Source organism: Pan paniscus, chromosome 8, assembly GCF_029289425.2.
Source record: "Pan paniscus chromosome 8, NHGRI_mPanPan1-v2.0_pri, whole genome shotgun sequence".
In the NCBI taxonomy this organism is placed as follows: Eukaryota; Metazoa; Chordata; class Mammalia; order Primates; family Hominidae; genus Pan; species Pan paniscus.
This window is the reverse complement of record NC_073257.2, coordinates 2,986,373-3,005,677: the sequence shown is the minus strand read 5'-3', so window position 1 is coordinate 3,005,677 and position 19,305 is coordinate 2,986,373.

Here is a 19,305-nt window from a genome sequence, read left to right as displayed (position 1 = left end):
CCATATTTATACAGATGAGTGTGTAGTTATTTCCATTTTTATACAGATGGCTGTGTAGATATTTCCATGTTTATACAGATAGCGGTGTGGTTATTTTCATGTTTATACAGACAGCAGTGTAGATATTTCCATGTTTATAGTGATGGCTGTGTAGATATTTCCATGTTTATACAGATGGCAGTGTAGATATTTCCATGTTTCTACAGACAGTGGTGTAGATATTTCCATGTTTATACAGATGACTGTTTAGGTATTTCCATGTTTATACTGATGGCGGTGTAGATATTTCCATGTTTATACAGATAGCGATGTGGCTATTTCCATGTTTATACAGATACAGGTGTAGATATTTCCATGTTTATAGAGATGGATGTGTAGATATTTACATGTTAATACAGATGGCAGTGTAGATATTTCCATGTTTATACAGATAGTGGTGTAGATATTTCCAAGTTTATACAGATGACTGTGTAGGTATTTCCATGTTTATACAGATAGCAGTGTAGATATTTCCATGTTTATAGAGATGGCTCTGTAGATATTTCCATGTTTATACAGATAGCAGTGTAGATATTTTCATGTTTGTACAGACAGTGGTGTAGATATTTCCATGTTTATACAGATGAATGTTTAGGTATTTCCATGTTTATACAGATGGCGGTGAAGATAATTCTATGTTTGTACAGATAGCGGTGTGGCTCTTTCCATGTTTATACTGATATCGGCGTAGATATTTCCATGTTTATAGAGATGGATGTGTAGATATATACATGTTTATACAGATGGCAGTGTAGATATTTCCATGTTTATACAGATAGTGGTGTAGATATTTCCAGGTTTATACAGATGACTGTGAAGGTATTTCCATGTTTATACAAATGGCGGTGTAGATATTTCCATGTTTATAGAGATAGCCATGTAGATATTTCCATTTTTATACAGATAGCGGTGTAGACATTTCCATGTTTATAGAGATATCGGTGTAGATATTTCCATATTTATACAGATAGCGGTGTCACTATTTCCATGTTTATACAGATAGCGGTGTAGATATTTCCATGTTTATACAGATAGCGGTGGAGATATATCCATGTTTATACAGATAGCGGTGCAGATATTTCCATGTTTATAGAGATAGCGGTGTAGACAATTCCATGTTTATACAGATAGCTGTGTCTATTTCCATGTTTATACAGATAGCGGTGTACATATTTCCATGTTTATAGAGATGGCTGTGTAGATATTTACATATTTATACAGATGGCTGTGTAGATATGTCCATGTTTATACAGATGGAGGTGAAGATATTTCCATGTTTATACAGATGACAGTGTAGATATTTCCATGTATTTACAGATGGCGGTGTAGATATTTCCAAGTTTATACAGATAGCGGTGTGGCTATTTCCATGTTTATACAGATAGCGGTGTATATATTTCCATGTTTATAGAGATGGCTGTGTAGATATTTACATATTCATACAGATGGCAGTGTAGATATTTCCATGTTTAGACAGATAATGGTGTAAATATTTCAATGTTTATATAGATTGCGTTGTAGTTATTTCCATGTTTATTGAGATAGCGGTGTAGATATTTCCATGTTTATACAGATAGCGGTGTCACTATTTCCATGTTTATACAGATAGCGGTGTAGATATTTCCATGTGTATACAGATAGCGGTGGAGATATATCCATGTTTATACAGATAGCGGTGCAGATATTTCCATGTTTAAAGAGATAGCGGTGTAGACAATTCCATGTTTATACAGATAGCTGTGTGGCTATTTCCATGTTTATACAGATAGCGGTGTACATATTTCCATGTTTATAGAGATGGCTGTGTTGATATTTCCATGTGCATACAGATGGCAGTGTACATATGTCCATGTTTATACAGATGGGGGTGTAGATATTTCCATGTTTATACAGATGACTGTGTAGATATTTCCATGTATTTACAGATGGCGGTGTAGATATTTTCATGTTTATACAGATAGCGGTGTGGATATTTCCATGTGTATACAGATGGCAGTGAAGATATTTCCATGTTTATACAGATAGCGGTGTGGCTATTTCCATATTTATACAGATAGCGGTGGAGATATTTCCATGTTTATAGAGATGGCTGTGTAGATATTTACATGTTTATACAGATGGCAGTGTACATATTTCCATGTTTATGCAGATGGCGGTGCAGATATTTCCATGTTTATACAGATATTTGTGTACAAATTTCCAAATTTATACAGATGACTGTGTAGTTATTTCCATTTTTATACAGATGGCGGTGTAGATATTTCCATGTTCATACAGATAGCGGTGGAGGTATTTCCATGTTTATACAGATGTCTGTGTAGATATTTTCATATTTTTACACAGGTCGGTGTAGATATTTCTATGTTTATACAGATAGCGGTGTGGCTATTTCCATGTTTATACAGATAGCAGTGTAGATATTAACATGTTTATAGAGATGGCTGTGTAGTTATTTCCATGTTTATACAGATGGCAGTGTAGATATTTCCATGTTTGTACAGACAGTGGTGTAGATATTTCTATGTTTATACTGATGACTGTGTAGATATTTCAATGTTTATACAGATGGCGGTGTAGACATTTCCATGTTTATACAGATAGCGGTGTGGATATTTCCATGTTTATACAGATAGCGGTGCAGATATTTCCATGTTAATAGAGATGGCTGTGTAGATGTTTACATGTTTATACAGATGGCAGTGTAGTTATTTCCATGTTTATACAGATACTGGTGTAAATATTTCCAGGTTTATACAGAAGACTGTGTAGTTACTTCCATGTTTATACAGATGGCGGTGAAGATATTTCCATGTTTATAGAGACAGCCATGTAGATATTTCCATGTTTACACCGATAGCGGTGTAAACATTTCCGTGTTTATAGAGATAGCGGTGTAGATATTTCCATATTTATACAGATAGCGGTGTCACTATTTCCATGTTTATACAGATAGCGTTGGAGATATTTCCATGTTTATACAGATAGCGGTGGAGATATTTCCATGTTTATACAGATAGCGGTGGAGATATTTCCATGTTTATAGTGATAGCAGTATATATATTTCCATGGTTATACAGATAGCTGTGTGGCTATTTCCATGTTTATACAGATAGCGGTGTAGATATTTCCATGTTTATAGAGATGGCTGTGTAGATATTTTCATATTTATATAGATGGCAGTGTAGATATTTCCATGTTTAGACAGATAATGGTGTAGATATTTCCATGTTTATACAGATTGCGGTGTAGGTATTTCCATGTTTGTAGAGATAGCGGTGCAGATATTTCCATGTTTATACAGATGGCTGTGTAGATATTTCCATGTGTATACAGATGGCAGTATAGATATTTCCATGTTTATAAAGATGAAGGTGTAGATATTTCTATGTTTATACAGATGACTGTGTAGATATTTCCATGTTTTTACAGATGGCGGTGTAGATATTTCCATGTTTATACCGATAGCAGTGTGGCTATTTCCATGTTTATACAGATAGCGGTGTAGATATTTCCATGTTTATAGAGATGGCTGGGTAGATATTTACATGTTTGTACAGATAGCGGTGTAGACATTTCCATGTTTATAGAGATAGCGGTGTAGATATTTCGTTATGTATACAGATAGCGGTGTCACTATTTCCATGTTTATGCAGATAGCAGTGGAGATATTTCCATGTTTATACAGATAGCGCTGGAGATATTTCCATGTTTATAGAGATAGCGGTGTAGATATTTCCATGTTTATACAGATAGCTGTGTGGCTATTTCCATGTTTATACAGATAGCGTTGGAGATATTTCCATTTTTATACATATGGCGGTGTAGATATTTCCATGTTTATGCAGGTGGCGGTGCAGATATTTCCATGTTTATACAGATAGCGGTGTACATATTTCCATATTTATACAGATGACTGTGTAGTTATTTCCATTTTTATACAGATGGCGGTGTAGATATTTCCATGTTTATACAGATAGCGGTGTGGCTATTTCCATGTTTATACAGACAGCATTGTAGATATTTCCATGTTTATAGTGATGGCTGTGTAGATATTTCCATGTTTATACAGATGGCAGTGTAGATATTTCCATGTTTGTACAGACAGTGGTGTAGATATTTCCATGTTTATACAGATGACTGTTTAGGTATTTCCATGCTTATACTGATGGCGGTGTAGATATTTCCATGTTTATACAGATAGCGGTGTGGCTATTTCCATGTTTATACAGATATCGGTGTAGATATTTCCATGTTTATAGAGATGGATGTGTAGATATTTACATGTTTATACCGATGGCAGTGTTGATATTTCCATGTTTATACAGATAGTGGTGTAGATATTTCCAAGTTTATACAGATGACTGTGTAGGTATTTCCATGTTTATGCAGATGGCGGTGTAGATATTTCCATGTTTATAGAGATAGCCATGTAGATATTTCCATGTTTATACAGATAGCGGTGTAGACATTTCCATGTTTATAGAGATATCGGTGTAGATATTTCCATATTTGTACAGATAGCGGTGTCACTATTTCCATGTTTATAGAGATTGCGGTGTAGATATTTCCATGTTTATACAGATAGCGGTGGAGATATATCCATGTTTATACAGATAGCGGTGCAGATATTTCCATGTTTACAGAGATAGCGGTGTAGACATTTCCATGTTTATACATATAGCTGTGTGGATATTTCCATGTTTATACAGATAGCGGTGTATATATTTCCATGTTTATAGAGATGGCTGTGTAGATATTTACATATGTATACAGATGGCAGTGTAGATATTTCCATGTTTATACAGATGGAGGTGTAGATATTTCCATGTTTATACAGATGAATGTGTAGATATTTCCATGTTTTTACAGATGGCGGTGTAGATATTTCCATGTTTATACAGATAGCGGTGTGGCTGTTTCCACTTTTATAGAGATAGCGGTGTAGATATTTCCATGTTTATAGAGATGGCTGTGTAGATATTTACATATTTATACAGATGGCAGTGTAGCTATTTCCATGTTTAGACAGATAATGGTGTAAATATTTCAATGTTTATATAGATTGCGGTGTAGGTATTTCCATGTTTATAGAGATAGTGGTGTAGATATTTCCAGGTTTATACAGATGGCTGTGTGGATATTTCCATGTTTATACAGATGGCAGTGTAGATATTTCCATGTTTATACAGATAGCGGTGTGGCTATTTCCATGTTTATACAGATAGCGGTGGAGATATTTCCATGTTTATAGAGATGGCTGTGTAGATATTTACATGTTTATACAGATGGCAGTGTAGATATTTCCATGTTTATGCAGATGGCGGTGCAGATATTTCCATGTTTATACAGATAGTTGTGTACAAATTTCCATATTTATACAGATGACTGTGTAGTTATTTCCATTTTTATACAGACGGCGGCGTAGATATTTCCATGTTTATACAGATAGCGGTGGAGGTATTTCCATGTTTATACAGATGTCTGTGTAGATATTTTCATATTTTTACACAGGTCGGTGTACATATTTCAATGTTTATACAGATAGCGGTGTGGCTATTTCCATGTTTATACAGATAGCAGTGTAGATATTTCCATGTTTATAGAGATGGCTGTGTAGTTATTTCCATGTTTATACAGATGTCAGTGTAGATATTTCCATGTTTGTACAGACAGTGGTGTAGATATTTCCATGTTTATACAGATGACTGTGTAGATATTTCCATGTTTATACAGATGGCGGTGTAGACATTTCCATGTTTATACACATAGCGGTGTGGATATTTCCAAGTTTATACCGATAGCGGTGCAGATATTTCCATGTTAATAGAGATGGCTGTGTAGATATTTACATGTTTATGCAGATGGCAGTGTAGTTATTTCCATGTTTATGCAGATACTGGTGTAGATATTTCCAGGTTTATACAGAAAACTGTGTAGTTATTTCCATGTTTATACAGATGTCGGAGAAGATATTTCCATGTTTATAGAGACAGCCATGTAGATATTTCCATGTTTACGCCGATAGCAGTGTAGACCTTTCCATGTTTATAGAGATAGCGGTGTAGATATTTCCATATTAATACAGATAGCGGTGTCACTATTTCCATTTTTATACAGATAACGGTGGAGATATTTCCATGTTTATACAGATAGCGGTGGAGATGTTTCCATGTATATAGAGATAGCAGTGTATATATTTCCATGTTTATACAGATAGCTGTGTGGCTATTTCCATGTTTATACAGATAGCGTTCGAGATATTTCCATGTTTATAGAGATGGCTGTGTAGATATTTACATGTTTATATAGATGGCAGTGTAGATATTTCCATGTTTAGACAGATAATGGTGTAGATATTTCCATGTTTATACAGATTGCGGTGTAGGTATTTCCATGTTTGTAGAGATAGCGGTGTAGATATTTCCATGTTTATACAGATGGCTGTGTAGATATTTCCATGTGTATACAGATGGCAGTATAGATATTTCCATGTTTAAAAAGATGAAGGTGTAGATATTTCTGTGTTTATACAGATGACTGTGTAGATATTTCCATGTTTTTACAGGTGGCGGTGTAGATATTTCCATGTTTATACAGATAGCAGTGTGGCTATTTCCATGTTTATACAGATAGCGGTGTAGATATTTCCATGTTTATAGAGATGCCTGTGTAGATATTTACATGTTTATACAGTTGGCAGTGTAGATATTTTCATGTTTATACATATAGTGATGTAGATATTTCCAGGTTTATGCAGATGACTGTGTAGTTATTTCCATGTTTATACAGATGGCGGTGAAGATATTTCCATGTTTATAGAGACAGCCATGTAGATATTTCCATGTTTATACAGAAAGTGGTGTAGACATTTCCATGTTTATAGAGATAGCGGTGTAGATATTTCCTTATGTATACAGATAGCGGTGTCACTATTTCCATGTTTATGCAGATAGCGGTGGAGATATTTCCATGTTTATACAGATAGCGGTGGAGATATTTCCATGTTTATAGAGATAGCGGTGTAGATATTTCCATGTTTATACAGATAGCTGTGTGGCTATTTCCATGTTTATACAGATAGCGGTGCAGATATTTCCATGTTTATAGAGATTGCGGTGTAGACATTTCCATGTTTATACAGATAGCTGTGTGGTTATTTCCATGTTTATACAGATAGCGGTGTACATATTTCCATGTTTATAGAGATGGCTGTGTACATATTTACATATTTATACAGATGGCAGTGTAGATATTTCCATGTTTATACAGATGGAGGTGTAGATATTTCCATGTTTATACAAATGACTGTGTAGATATTTCCATGTTTTTACAGATGGCGGTGTAGATATTTCCATGTTTATACAGATAGCGGTGTGGCTATTTCCATGTTTATACAGATAGCGGTGTAGATATTTCCATGTTTATAGAGATGGCTGTGTAGATATTACATATTTATACAGATGGCAGTGTAGGTATTTCCATGTTTAGACAGATAACGGTGTAAATATTTCAATGTTTATATAGATTGCGGTGTAGTTATTTCCATGTTTATAGACATAGCGGTGTAGCTATTTCCATGTTCATACAGATGGCTGTGTGGATATTTCCATGTGTATACAGATGGCAGTGTAGATATTTCCATGTTTATACAGATGTAGGTGTAGATATTTCCATGTTTATACAGATGACTGTGTTAATATTTCCATGTTGTTACCGATGGCGGTGTAGATATTTCCATGTTTATAGAGATGGCTTTGTCGATATTTCCATGTTTATACAGATGGCAGTGTAGATACTTTCATGTTTATACAGATAGTGGTGTAGATATTTCCAGGTTTATAGAGATGACTGTGTAATTATTTCCATGTTTATTCAGATGGCGGTGAAGATATTTCCATGTTTATACAGATGGCTGTGTAGATATTTCCATGTTTATACAGATAGCTGTGTAGACATTTCCATGTTTATAGAAATAGCGGTGTAGATATTTCCATATTTATAGAGATAGCGGTGTCAATATTTCCATGTTTATACAGATAGCGGTGTAGATATTTCCATGTTTATACAGATAGAGGTGTAGATATTTCCAGGTTTATACAGATGACTGTGTAGGTATTTCCATGTTTATACAGATGGCGGTGTAGTTATTTCCATGTTTATTGAGGTAGCCATGTAGATATTTCCATCTTTATACAGATAGCGGTGTAGACATTTCCATGTTTATAGAGATAGCAGTGTAGATATTTCCAGATTTATACAGATAGCGGTGTCACTATTTCCATGTTTATACTGATAGCGGTGGAGATATTTCCATGTTTTTACAGATAGTGGTGGAGATATTTCCATGTTTATAGATATAGCGGTGTAGATATTTCCATGTTTATACAGATAGCTGTGTGGATATTTCCATGTTTATACAGATAGCGGTGTAGATATTTCCATGTTTATAGAGATGGCTGTGTAGATATTTACATATTTATACAGATGGCAGTGTAGATATTTCCATGTATAGACAGATAATGTTGTAGATATTTCCATGTTTATACAGATTGCGGTGTAGGTATTTCCATGTTTATAGAGATAGCGGTGTAGATATTTCCATGTTTATACAGATGGCAGTGTAGATATTTTCATGTTTATACAGATAGTGGTGTAGATATTTCCAGGTTTATAAACATGACTGTGTAGTTATTTCCATGTTTATAGAGATGGCGGTGAAGGTATTTCCATGTTTATAGAGACAGCCATGTAGATATTTCCATGTTTATACAGATAGCGGTGTAGACATTTCCATGTTTATAGAGATAGCGGTGTAGATATTTCCATATTTATACAGATAGCGGTGTCACTATTTCCATGTTTATAGAGATAGCGGTGTAGATATTTCCATGTTTACACAGATAGCTGTGTTTCGATTTCCATGTTCATACAGAAAGCGCTGGAGACATTTCCATGTTTATAAAGATAGCGGGGGATATATTTCCATGTTTATACACATAGCGGTGGTGATATTTCCATGTTTATAGATATAGCAGTGTATATATTTCCATGTATATACAGATAGCTGTGTGGCTATTTCCATGTTTATTCAGATAGCGGTGTAGATATTTCCATGTTTATAGAGATGGCTGTGTAGATATTTACATATTTATACAGATGGCGGTGTAGATATTTCCATGTTTAGACAGATAATGGTGTAGATATTTCCATGTTTATACAGATTGCGGTTTAGGTATTTCCATGTTTATAGAGATAGCGGTGTAGATATTTCCATGTTTATACAGATGGCTGTGTAGATATTTCCATGTGTATACAGATGGCAGTGTAGATATTTCCACTTTTATAAAGATGGAGGTGTAGATATTTCCATGTTCATACAGATGATTGTGTAGATATTTCCCTGTTTTTACAGATGGCGGTGAAGATATTTCCATGTTTATACAGATAGTGTTGTGGCTATTTCCATGTTTATACTGATAGCAGTGTAGATATTTCCATGTTTATAGAGATGGCTGTGTAGATATTTACATGTTTATACACATGGCAGTGTAGATATTTTCATGTTTATACAGATAGTGGTGTAAATATTTCCAGGTTTATACAGATGACTGTGTAGTTATTTCCATGTTTATACAGATGGCGGTGAAGATATTTCCAAGTTTATAGAGACAGCCATGTAGATATTTCCATGTTTATAATAATGGAGGTGTAGATATTTCCATGTTTAAACAGATGACTGTGTAGATATTTCCATGTTTTTACAGATGGCGGTGTAGTTATTTCCATGTTTATACAGATAGCGGTTTGGCTATTTCCATGTTTATACAGATAGCGGTGGAGATATTTCCATGTTTATAGAGATAGTGGTGTAGATATTTCCATGTTTATACAGATAGCTGTGTGGCTTTTTCCATGTTTATACAGATAGCGTTGGAGATATTTCCATGTTTATACAGATAACGGTGGAGATATTTCCATGTTTATACAGATAGATGTGGAGATATTTCCATGTTTATAGAGATAGCAGTGTATATATTTCCATGTTTATACAGATATCTGTGTGGCTATTTCCATGTTTATACAGATAGCGGTGTAGATATTTCCATGTTTATAGAGATGGCTGTGTAGATATTTACATATTTATACAGTTGGCAGTGTAGATATTTCCATGTTTAGACAGATAATTGTGTAGATATTTCCATGTGTATACAGATTGCGGTGTAGGTATTTCCATGTTTATACAGATGGCTGTGTAGATATTAACATGTGCATACAGATGGCAGTGTAGATATTTCCATGTTTATACAGATGTCTGTGTAGATAATTCCATGTTTTTACAGATGGCGGTGTAGGTATTACCATGTTTATACAGATAGCGGTGTGGCTATTCCCATGTTTATACAGATAGCGGTGTAGATATTTCCATGTTCATAGAGATGGCTTTGTAGATATTTTCATGTTTATACAGATGGCAGTGTAGATATTTTCATGTTTATAAAGATAGTGGTGTAGATATTTCCAGGTTTATACAGATGACTGTGTAGTTATTTCCATGTTTATACAGATGGCGGTGAAGGTATTTCCATGTTTATAGAGACAGCCATGTAGATATTTCCATGTTTATACAGATAGTGGAGATATTTCCATGTTTATACAGATAGCGGTTGAGATATTTCCATGTTAATAGAGATAGCGGTGTAGATATTTCCATGTTTATACAGATAGCTGTGTGGCTATTTCCAAGTTTTTACAGATAGCTTTGGAGATACTTCCATGTTTATACAGATGGCGGTGTAGATATTCCCATGTTTATGCAGATGGCGGTGCAGATATTTCCATGTTTATACAGATAGCGGTGTACATATTTCCATATTTATACAGATGACTGTTTAGTTATTTCCATTTTTATACAGATGGCGGTGAAGATATTTCCATGTTTATACAGATAGCGGTGAAGATATTTCCATGTTTATACAGATGACTGTGTAGATATTTTCATATTTTTACACATGTCGGTGTAGATATTTCAATGTTTATACAGATAGCGGTGTGGCTATTTCCATGTTTAAACATATAGCATTGTAGATATTTCCATGTTTATAGAGATGGCTGTGTAGATATTTCCATGTTTGTACAGATGGCAGTGTAGATATTTCCATGTTTGTACAGACAGTGGTGTAGATATTTCCATGTTTATAGAGATGGCTGTGTAGATATTTACATGTTTATACTGATGGCAGTGTAGATATTTCCATGTTTATACAGATAGTGGTGTAGCTATTTCCAGGTTTATACAGATGAATGTGTAGGTATTTCCATGTTTATACAGATGCCGTGGTAGATATTTCCATGTTTATTGAGATAGCGATGTAGATATTTCCATGTTAATACAGATAGCGGTGTAGACATTTCCATGTTTATAGAGATAGCGGTGTAAATATTTCCATATGTATACAGATAGCGGTGTCACTATTTCCATGTTTATACTGATAGCGGTGGAGATATTTCCATGTTTATACAGATAGCGGTGGAGATATTTCCATGTTTATACAGATAGCGATGGAGATATTTCCATGTTTATAGAGATAGCGGTGTAGATATTTCCATGTTTATACAGATAGCTGTGTGGCTATTTCCATGTTTATACAGATAGCGGTGTAGATATTTCCATGTTTATAGAGATGGCTGAGTAGATATTTACATATTTATACAGATGGCAGTGTAGATATTTCCATGTTTAGAGAGATAATGGTGTAGATATTTCCATGTTTATACAGATTGAGGTATAGGTATTTCCATGTTTATAGAGATAGCGGTGTAGATATTTCCATGTTTATACAGATAGCTGTGTGGCTATGTCCATGTTTATACAGATAGCGTTGGAGATATTTCCGAGTTTATACAGATGGCGGTGTAGATATTTCCATGTTTATGCAGAAAGCGGTGCAGTTATTTCCATGTTTATACAGATAGCGGTGTACATATTTCCATATTTATACAGATGACTGTGTAGTTATTTCCATTTTTATACTGATGGCGGTGTAGATATTTCCATGTTTATGCAGATAGCGGTGGAGGTATTTCCATGTTTATACAGATGACTCTGTAGATATTTTCATATTTTTACACATGTCGGTGTAGATATTTCATGTTTATACAGATAGCGGTGTGGCTATTTCCATGTTTATACAGATAGCAGTGTAGTTATTTCCATGTTTATAGAGATGGCTGTGTAGATATTTCCATGTTAATACAGATGGCAGTGTAGATATTTCCATGTTTGTACAGACAGTGGTGTAGATATTTCCATGTTTATACAGATGACTGTGTAGGTATTTCCATGTTTATACAGATGGCGGTGTAGACATTTCCATGTTTATACAGATAGCGGTGTGGCTATTTCCGTGTTTATACAGATAGCAGTGCAGATATTTCCATGTTTATAGAGATGGCTGTGTAGATATTTACATGTTTATACAGATGGCACTGTAGTTATTTCCATGTATATATAGATAGTGGTGTAGATATTTCCAGGTTTATACAGATGACTGTGTAGTTATTTCCATGTTTATACAGATGGCGGTGAAGATATTTCCATGTTAATAGGGACAGCCGTGTAGATATTTCCATGTTTATACAGATAGCGGTGTGGACATTTCCATGTTTATAGAGATAGCGGTGTAGATATTTCCATGTTTATACAGATAGCTGTGTGGCTATTTCCATGTTTATACTGATAGCGTTGGAGATATTTCCATGTTTATACAGATAGCGGTGGAGATATTTCCATGTTTTTACAGATAGCAGTGGAGATATTTCCATGTTTATACAGATAGCGGTGGAGATATTTCCATGTTTATACAGATGACTGTTTAGGTATTTCCATGTTTATACTGATGGCGGTGTAGATATTTCCATGTTTATACAGATAGCGGTGTGGCTATTTCCATGTTTATACAGATATCGGCGTAGATATTACCATGTTTATAGAGATGGATGTGTACATATTTACATGTTTATACAGATGGCACTGTAGTTATTTCCATGTTTATATAGATAGTGGTGTAGATATTTCCAGGTTAATACAGATGACTGTGTAGTTATTTCCATGTTTATACAGATGGCGGTGAAGATATTTCCATGTTAATAGGGACAGCCATGTAGATATTTCCATGTTTATACAGATAGCGGTGTGGACATTTCCATGTTTATAGAGATAGCGGTGTAGATATTTCCATGTTTATACAGATAGCTGTGTGGCTATTTCCATGTTTGTACTGATAGCGTTGGAGATATTTCCATGTTTATACAGATAGCGGTGGAGATATTTCCATGTTTTTACAGATAGCAGTGGAGATATTTCCATGTTTATACAGATAGAGGTGGAGATATTTCCATGTTTATACAGATGACTGTTTAGGTATTTCCATGTTTATACTGATGGCGGTGTAGATATTTCCATGTTTATACAGATAGCGGTGTGGCTATTTCCATGTTTATACAGATATCGGCGTAGATATTACCATGTTTATAGAGATGGATGTGTAGATATTTACATGTTTATACAGATGGCAGTGTAGATATTTCTATGTTTATACAGATAGTGGTGTAGATATTTCCAAGTTTATACAGATGACTGTGTAGATATTTCCATGTTTATACAGATAGCGGTATAGAGATTTCCACGTTTATAGAGATAGCGGTGTAGATACTTCCATATTTATACAGATTGCGGTGTCACTATTTCCATGTTTATACATATAGCGGTGTAGATATTTCCATGTTTATACAGGTATCGGTGGAGGTATATCCATGTTTATACAGATAGCGGTGCAGATATTTCCATGTTTATGGAGATAGCGTTGTAGACATTTCCATGTTTATACAGATAGCTGTGTGGCTATTTCCATGTTTATACAGGTAGCGGTGTACATATTTCCATGTTTATAGAGATGGCTGTGTAGATATTTACATATTTATACAGATGGCAGTGTAGATATTTCCATGTTTATACAGATGGAGGTGTAGATATTTCCATGTTTATACAGATGACTGTGTAGATATTTCCTTGTTTTTACAGATGGCGGTGTAGATATTTCCATCTTTATACAGATAGCGGTGCGGTTATTTCCATGTTTATATAGATAGTGGTGTAGATATTTCCATGTTTATAGAGATGGCTTTGTAGATATTACATATTTATACAGATGTCAGTGTAGGTATTTCCATGTTTAGACAGATAATGGTGTAAATATTTCAATGTTTATATAGATTGCAGTGTAGGTATTTCCATGTTTACAGACATAGCGGTGTAGCTATTTCCATGTTTATACAGATGGCTGTGTGGATATTTCCATGTGTATTCAGATGGCAGTGTAGATATTTCCATGTTTATACAGATGGAGGTGTAGATATTTCCATGTTTATACAGATGACTGTATTGATATTTCCATGTTGTTACAGATGGCGGTGTAGATATTTCCATGTTTATACAGAGAGTGGTGTGGCTATTTCCATGTTCATACAGATAGCGGTGTAGATATTTCCATGTTTATAGAGATGGCTTTGTCGATATTTCCATGTTTATACAGATGGCAGTGTAGATATTTACATGTTTATACAGATAGTGGTGTAGATATTTCCAGGTTTATAGAGATGACTGTGTAATTATTTCCATGTTTATACAGATGACTGTTTAGTTATTTCCATTTTTATACAGATGGCGGTGAAGATATTTCCATGTTTATACAGATAGCGGTGAAGATATTTCCATGTTTATACAGATGACTGTGTAGATATTTTCATATTTTTACACATGTCGGTGTAGATATTTCAATGTTTATACAGATAGCGGTGTGGCTATTTCCATGTTTAAACATATAGCATTGTAGATATTTCCATGTTTATAGAGATGGCTGTGTAGATATTTCCATGTTTGTACAGATGGCAGTGTAGATATTTCCATGTTTGTACAGACAGTGGTGTAGATATTTCCATGTTTATAGAGATGGCTGTGTAGATATTTACATGTTTATACTGATGGCAGTGTAGATATTTCCATGTTTATACAGATAGTGGTGTAGCTATTTCCAGGTTTATACAGATGAATGTGTAGGTATTTCCATGTTTATACAGATGCCGTGGTAGATATTTCCATGTTTATTGAGATAGCGATGTAGATATTTCCATGTTAATACAGATAGCGGTGTAGACATTTCCATGTTTATAGAGATAGCGGTGTAAATATTTCCATATGTATACAGATAGCGGTGTCACTATTTCCATGTTTATACTGATAGCGGTGGAGATATTTCCATGTTTATACAGATAGCGGTGGAGATATTTCCATGTTTATACAGATAGCGATGGAGATATTTCCATGTTTATAGAGATAGCGGTGTAGATATTTCCATGTTTATACAGATAGCTGTGTGGCTATTTCCATGTTTATACAGATAGCGGTGTAGATATTTCCATGTTTATAGAGATGGCTGAGTAGATATTTACATATTTATACAGATGGCAGTGTAGATATTTCCATGTTTAGAGAGATAATGGTGTAGATATTTCCATGTTTATACAGATTGAGGTATAGGTATTTCCATGTTTATAGAGATAGCGGTGTAGATATTTCCATGTTTATACAGATAGCTGTGTGGCTATGTCCATGTTTATACAGATAGCGTTGGAGATATTTCCGAGTTTATACAGATGGCGGTGTAGATATTTCCATGTTTATGCAGAAAGCGGTGCAGTTATTTCCATGTTTATACAGATAGCGGTGTACATATTTCCATATTTATACAGATGACTGTGTAGTTATTTCCATTTTTATACTGATGGCGGTGTAGATATTTCCATGTTTATGCAGATAGCGGTGGAGGTATTTCCATGTTTATACAGATGACTCTGTAGATATTTTCATATTTTTACACATGTCGGTGTAGATATTTCATGTTTATACAGATAGCGGTGTGGCTATTTCCATGTTTATACAGATAGCAGTGTAGTTATTTCCATGTTTATAGAGATGGCTGTGTAGATATTTCCATGTTAATACAGATGGCAGTGTAGATATTTCCATGTTTGTACAGACAGTGGTGTAGATATTTCCATGTTTATACAGATGACTGTGTAGGTATTTCCATGTTTATACAGATGGCGGTGTAGACATTTCCATGTTTATACAGATAGCGGTGTGGCTATTTCCGTGTTTATACAGATAGCAGTGCAGATATTTCCATGTTTATAGAGATGGCTGTGTAGATATTTACATGTTTATACAGATGGCACTGTAGTTATTTCCATGTATATATAGATAGTGGTGTAGATATTTCCAGGTTTATACAGATGACTGTGTAGTTATTTCCATGTTTATACAGATGGCGGTGAAGATATTTCCATGTTAATAGGGACAGCCGTGTAGATATTTCCATGTTTATACAGATAGCGGTGTGGACATTTCCATGTTTATAGAGATAGCGGTGTAGATATTTCCATGTTTATACAGATAGCTGTGTGGCTATTTCCATGTTTATACTGATAGCGTTGGAGATATTTCCATGTTTATACAGATAGCGGTGGAGATATTTCCATGTTTTTACAGATAGCAGTGGAGATATTTCCATGTTTATACAGATAGCGGTGGAGATATTTCCATGTTTATACAGATGACTGTTTAGGTATTTCCATGTTTATACTGATGGCGGTGTAGATATTTCCATGTTTATACAGATAGCGGTGTGGCTATTTCCATGTTTATACAGATATCGGCGTAGATATTACCATGTTTATAGAGATGGATGTGTACATATTTACATGTTTATACAGATGGCACTGTAGTTATTTCCATGTTTATATAGATAGTGGTGTAGATATTTCCAGGTTAATACAGATGACTGTGTAGTTATTTCCATGTTTATACAGATGGCGGTGAAGATATTTCCATGTTAATAGGGACAGCCATGTAGATATTTCCATGTTTATACAGATAGCGGTGTGGACATTTCCATGTTTATAGAGATAGCGGTGTAGATATTTCCATGTTTATACAGATAGCTGTGTGGCTATTTCCATGTTTGTACTGATAGCGTTGGAGATATTTCCATGTTTATACAGATAGCGGTGGAGATATTTCCATGTTTTTACAGATAGCAGTGGAGATATTTCCATGTTTATACAGATAGAGGTGGAGATATTTCCATGTTTATACAGATGACTGTTTAGGTATTTCCATGTTTATACTGATGGCGGTGTAGATATTTCCATGTTTATACAGATAGCGGTGTGGCTATTTCCATGTTTATACAGATATCGGCGTAGATATTACCATGTTTATAGAGATGGATGTGTAGATATTTACATGTTTATACAGATGGCAGTGTAGATATTTCTATGTTTATACAGATAGTGGTGTAGATATTTCCAAGTTTATACAGATGACTGTGTAGATATTTCCATGTTTATACAGATAGCGGTATAGAGATTTCCACGTTTATAGAGATAGCGGTGTAGATACTTCCATATTTATACAGATTGCGGTGTCACTATTTCCATGTTTATACATATAGCGGTGTAGATATTTCCATGTTTATACAGGTATCGGTGGAGGTATATCCATGTTTATACAGATAGCGGTGCAGATATTTCCATGTTTATGGAGATAGCGTTGTAGACATTTCCATGTTTATACAGATAGCTGTGTGGCTATTTCCATGTTTATACAGGTAGCGGTGTACATATTTCCATGTTTATAGAGATGGCTGTGTAGATATTTACATATTTATACAGATGGCAGTGTAGATATTTCCATGTTTATACAGATGGAGGTGTAGATATTTCCATGTTTATACAGATGACTGTGTAGATATTTCCTTGTTTTTACAGATGGCGGTGTAGATATTTCCATCTTTATACAGATAGCGGTGCGGTTATTTCCATGTTTATATAGATAGTGGTGTAGATATTTCCATGTTTATAGAGATGGCTTTGTAGATATTACATATTTATACAGATGTCAGTGTAGGTATTTCCATGTTTAGACAGATAATGGTGTAAATATTTCAATGTTTATATAGATTGCAGTGTAGGTATTTCCATGTTTACAGACATAGCGGTGTAGCTATTTCCATGTTTATACAGATGGCTGTGTGGATATTTCCATGTGTATTCAGATGGCAGTGTAGATATTTCCATGTTTATACAGATGGAGGTGTAGATATTTCCATGTTTATACAGATGACTGTATTGATATTTCCATGTTGTTACAGATGGCGGTGTAGATATTTCCATGTTTATACAGAGAGCGGTGTGGCTATTTCCATGTTCATACAGATAGCGGTGTAGATATTTCCATGTTTATAGAGATGGCTTTGTCGATATTTCCATGTTTATACAGATGGCAGTGTAGATATTTACATGTTTATACAGATAGTGGTGTAGATATTTCCAGGTTTATAGAGATGACTGTGTAATTATTTCCATGTTTATACAGATGGCGGTGAAGATATTTCCATGTTTATACAAATGGCTGTGTAGATATTTCTATGTTTATACAGATAGCGGTGTAGACACTTCCATGTTTATAGAGATAGCGGTGTAGATAATTCCATATTTATAGAGATAGCGGTGTCACTATTTCCATGTTTATACAGATAGCGGTGGAGATATTTCCATGTCTATACAGATAGTGGTGTAGATATTTCCAGGTTTATACAGATGACTGTGTAGGTATTTCCATGTTTATACAGATGGCAGTGTAGATATTTCCATGTATAGACAGATAATGTTGTAGATATTTCCATGTTTATACAGATTGCGGTGTAGGTATTTCCATGTTTATAGAGATAGCGGTGTAGATATTTCCATGTTTATACAGATGGCAGTGTAGATATTTTCATGTTTATACAGATAGTGGTGTAGATATTTCCAGGTTTATACAAATGACTGTGTAGTTATTTCCATGTTTATACAGATGGCGGTGAAGATATTTCCATGTTTATAGAGACAGCCATGTAGATATTTCCATGTTTATACAGATAGCGGTTTAGACATTTCCATGTTTATAGAGATAGCGGTGTAGATATTTCCATATTTATACAGATAGCGGTGTCACTATTTCCATGTTCATACAGATAGCGGTGGAGATATTTCCATGTTTATACAGATAGCGGTGGAGGTATTTCCATGTTTATAGAGATAGCGGTGTAGATATTTCCATGTTTACACAGATAGCTGTGTTTCGATTTCCATGTTCATACAGATAGC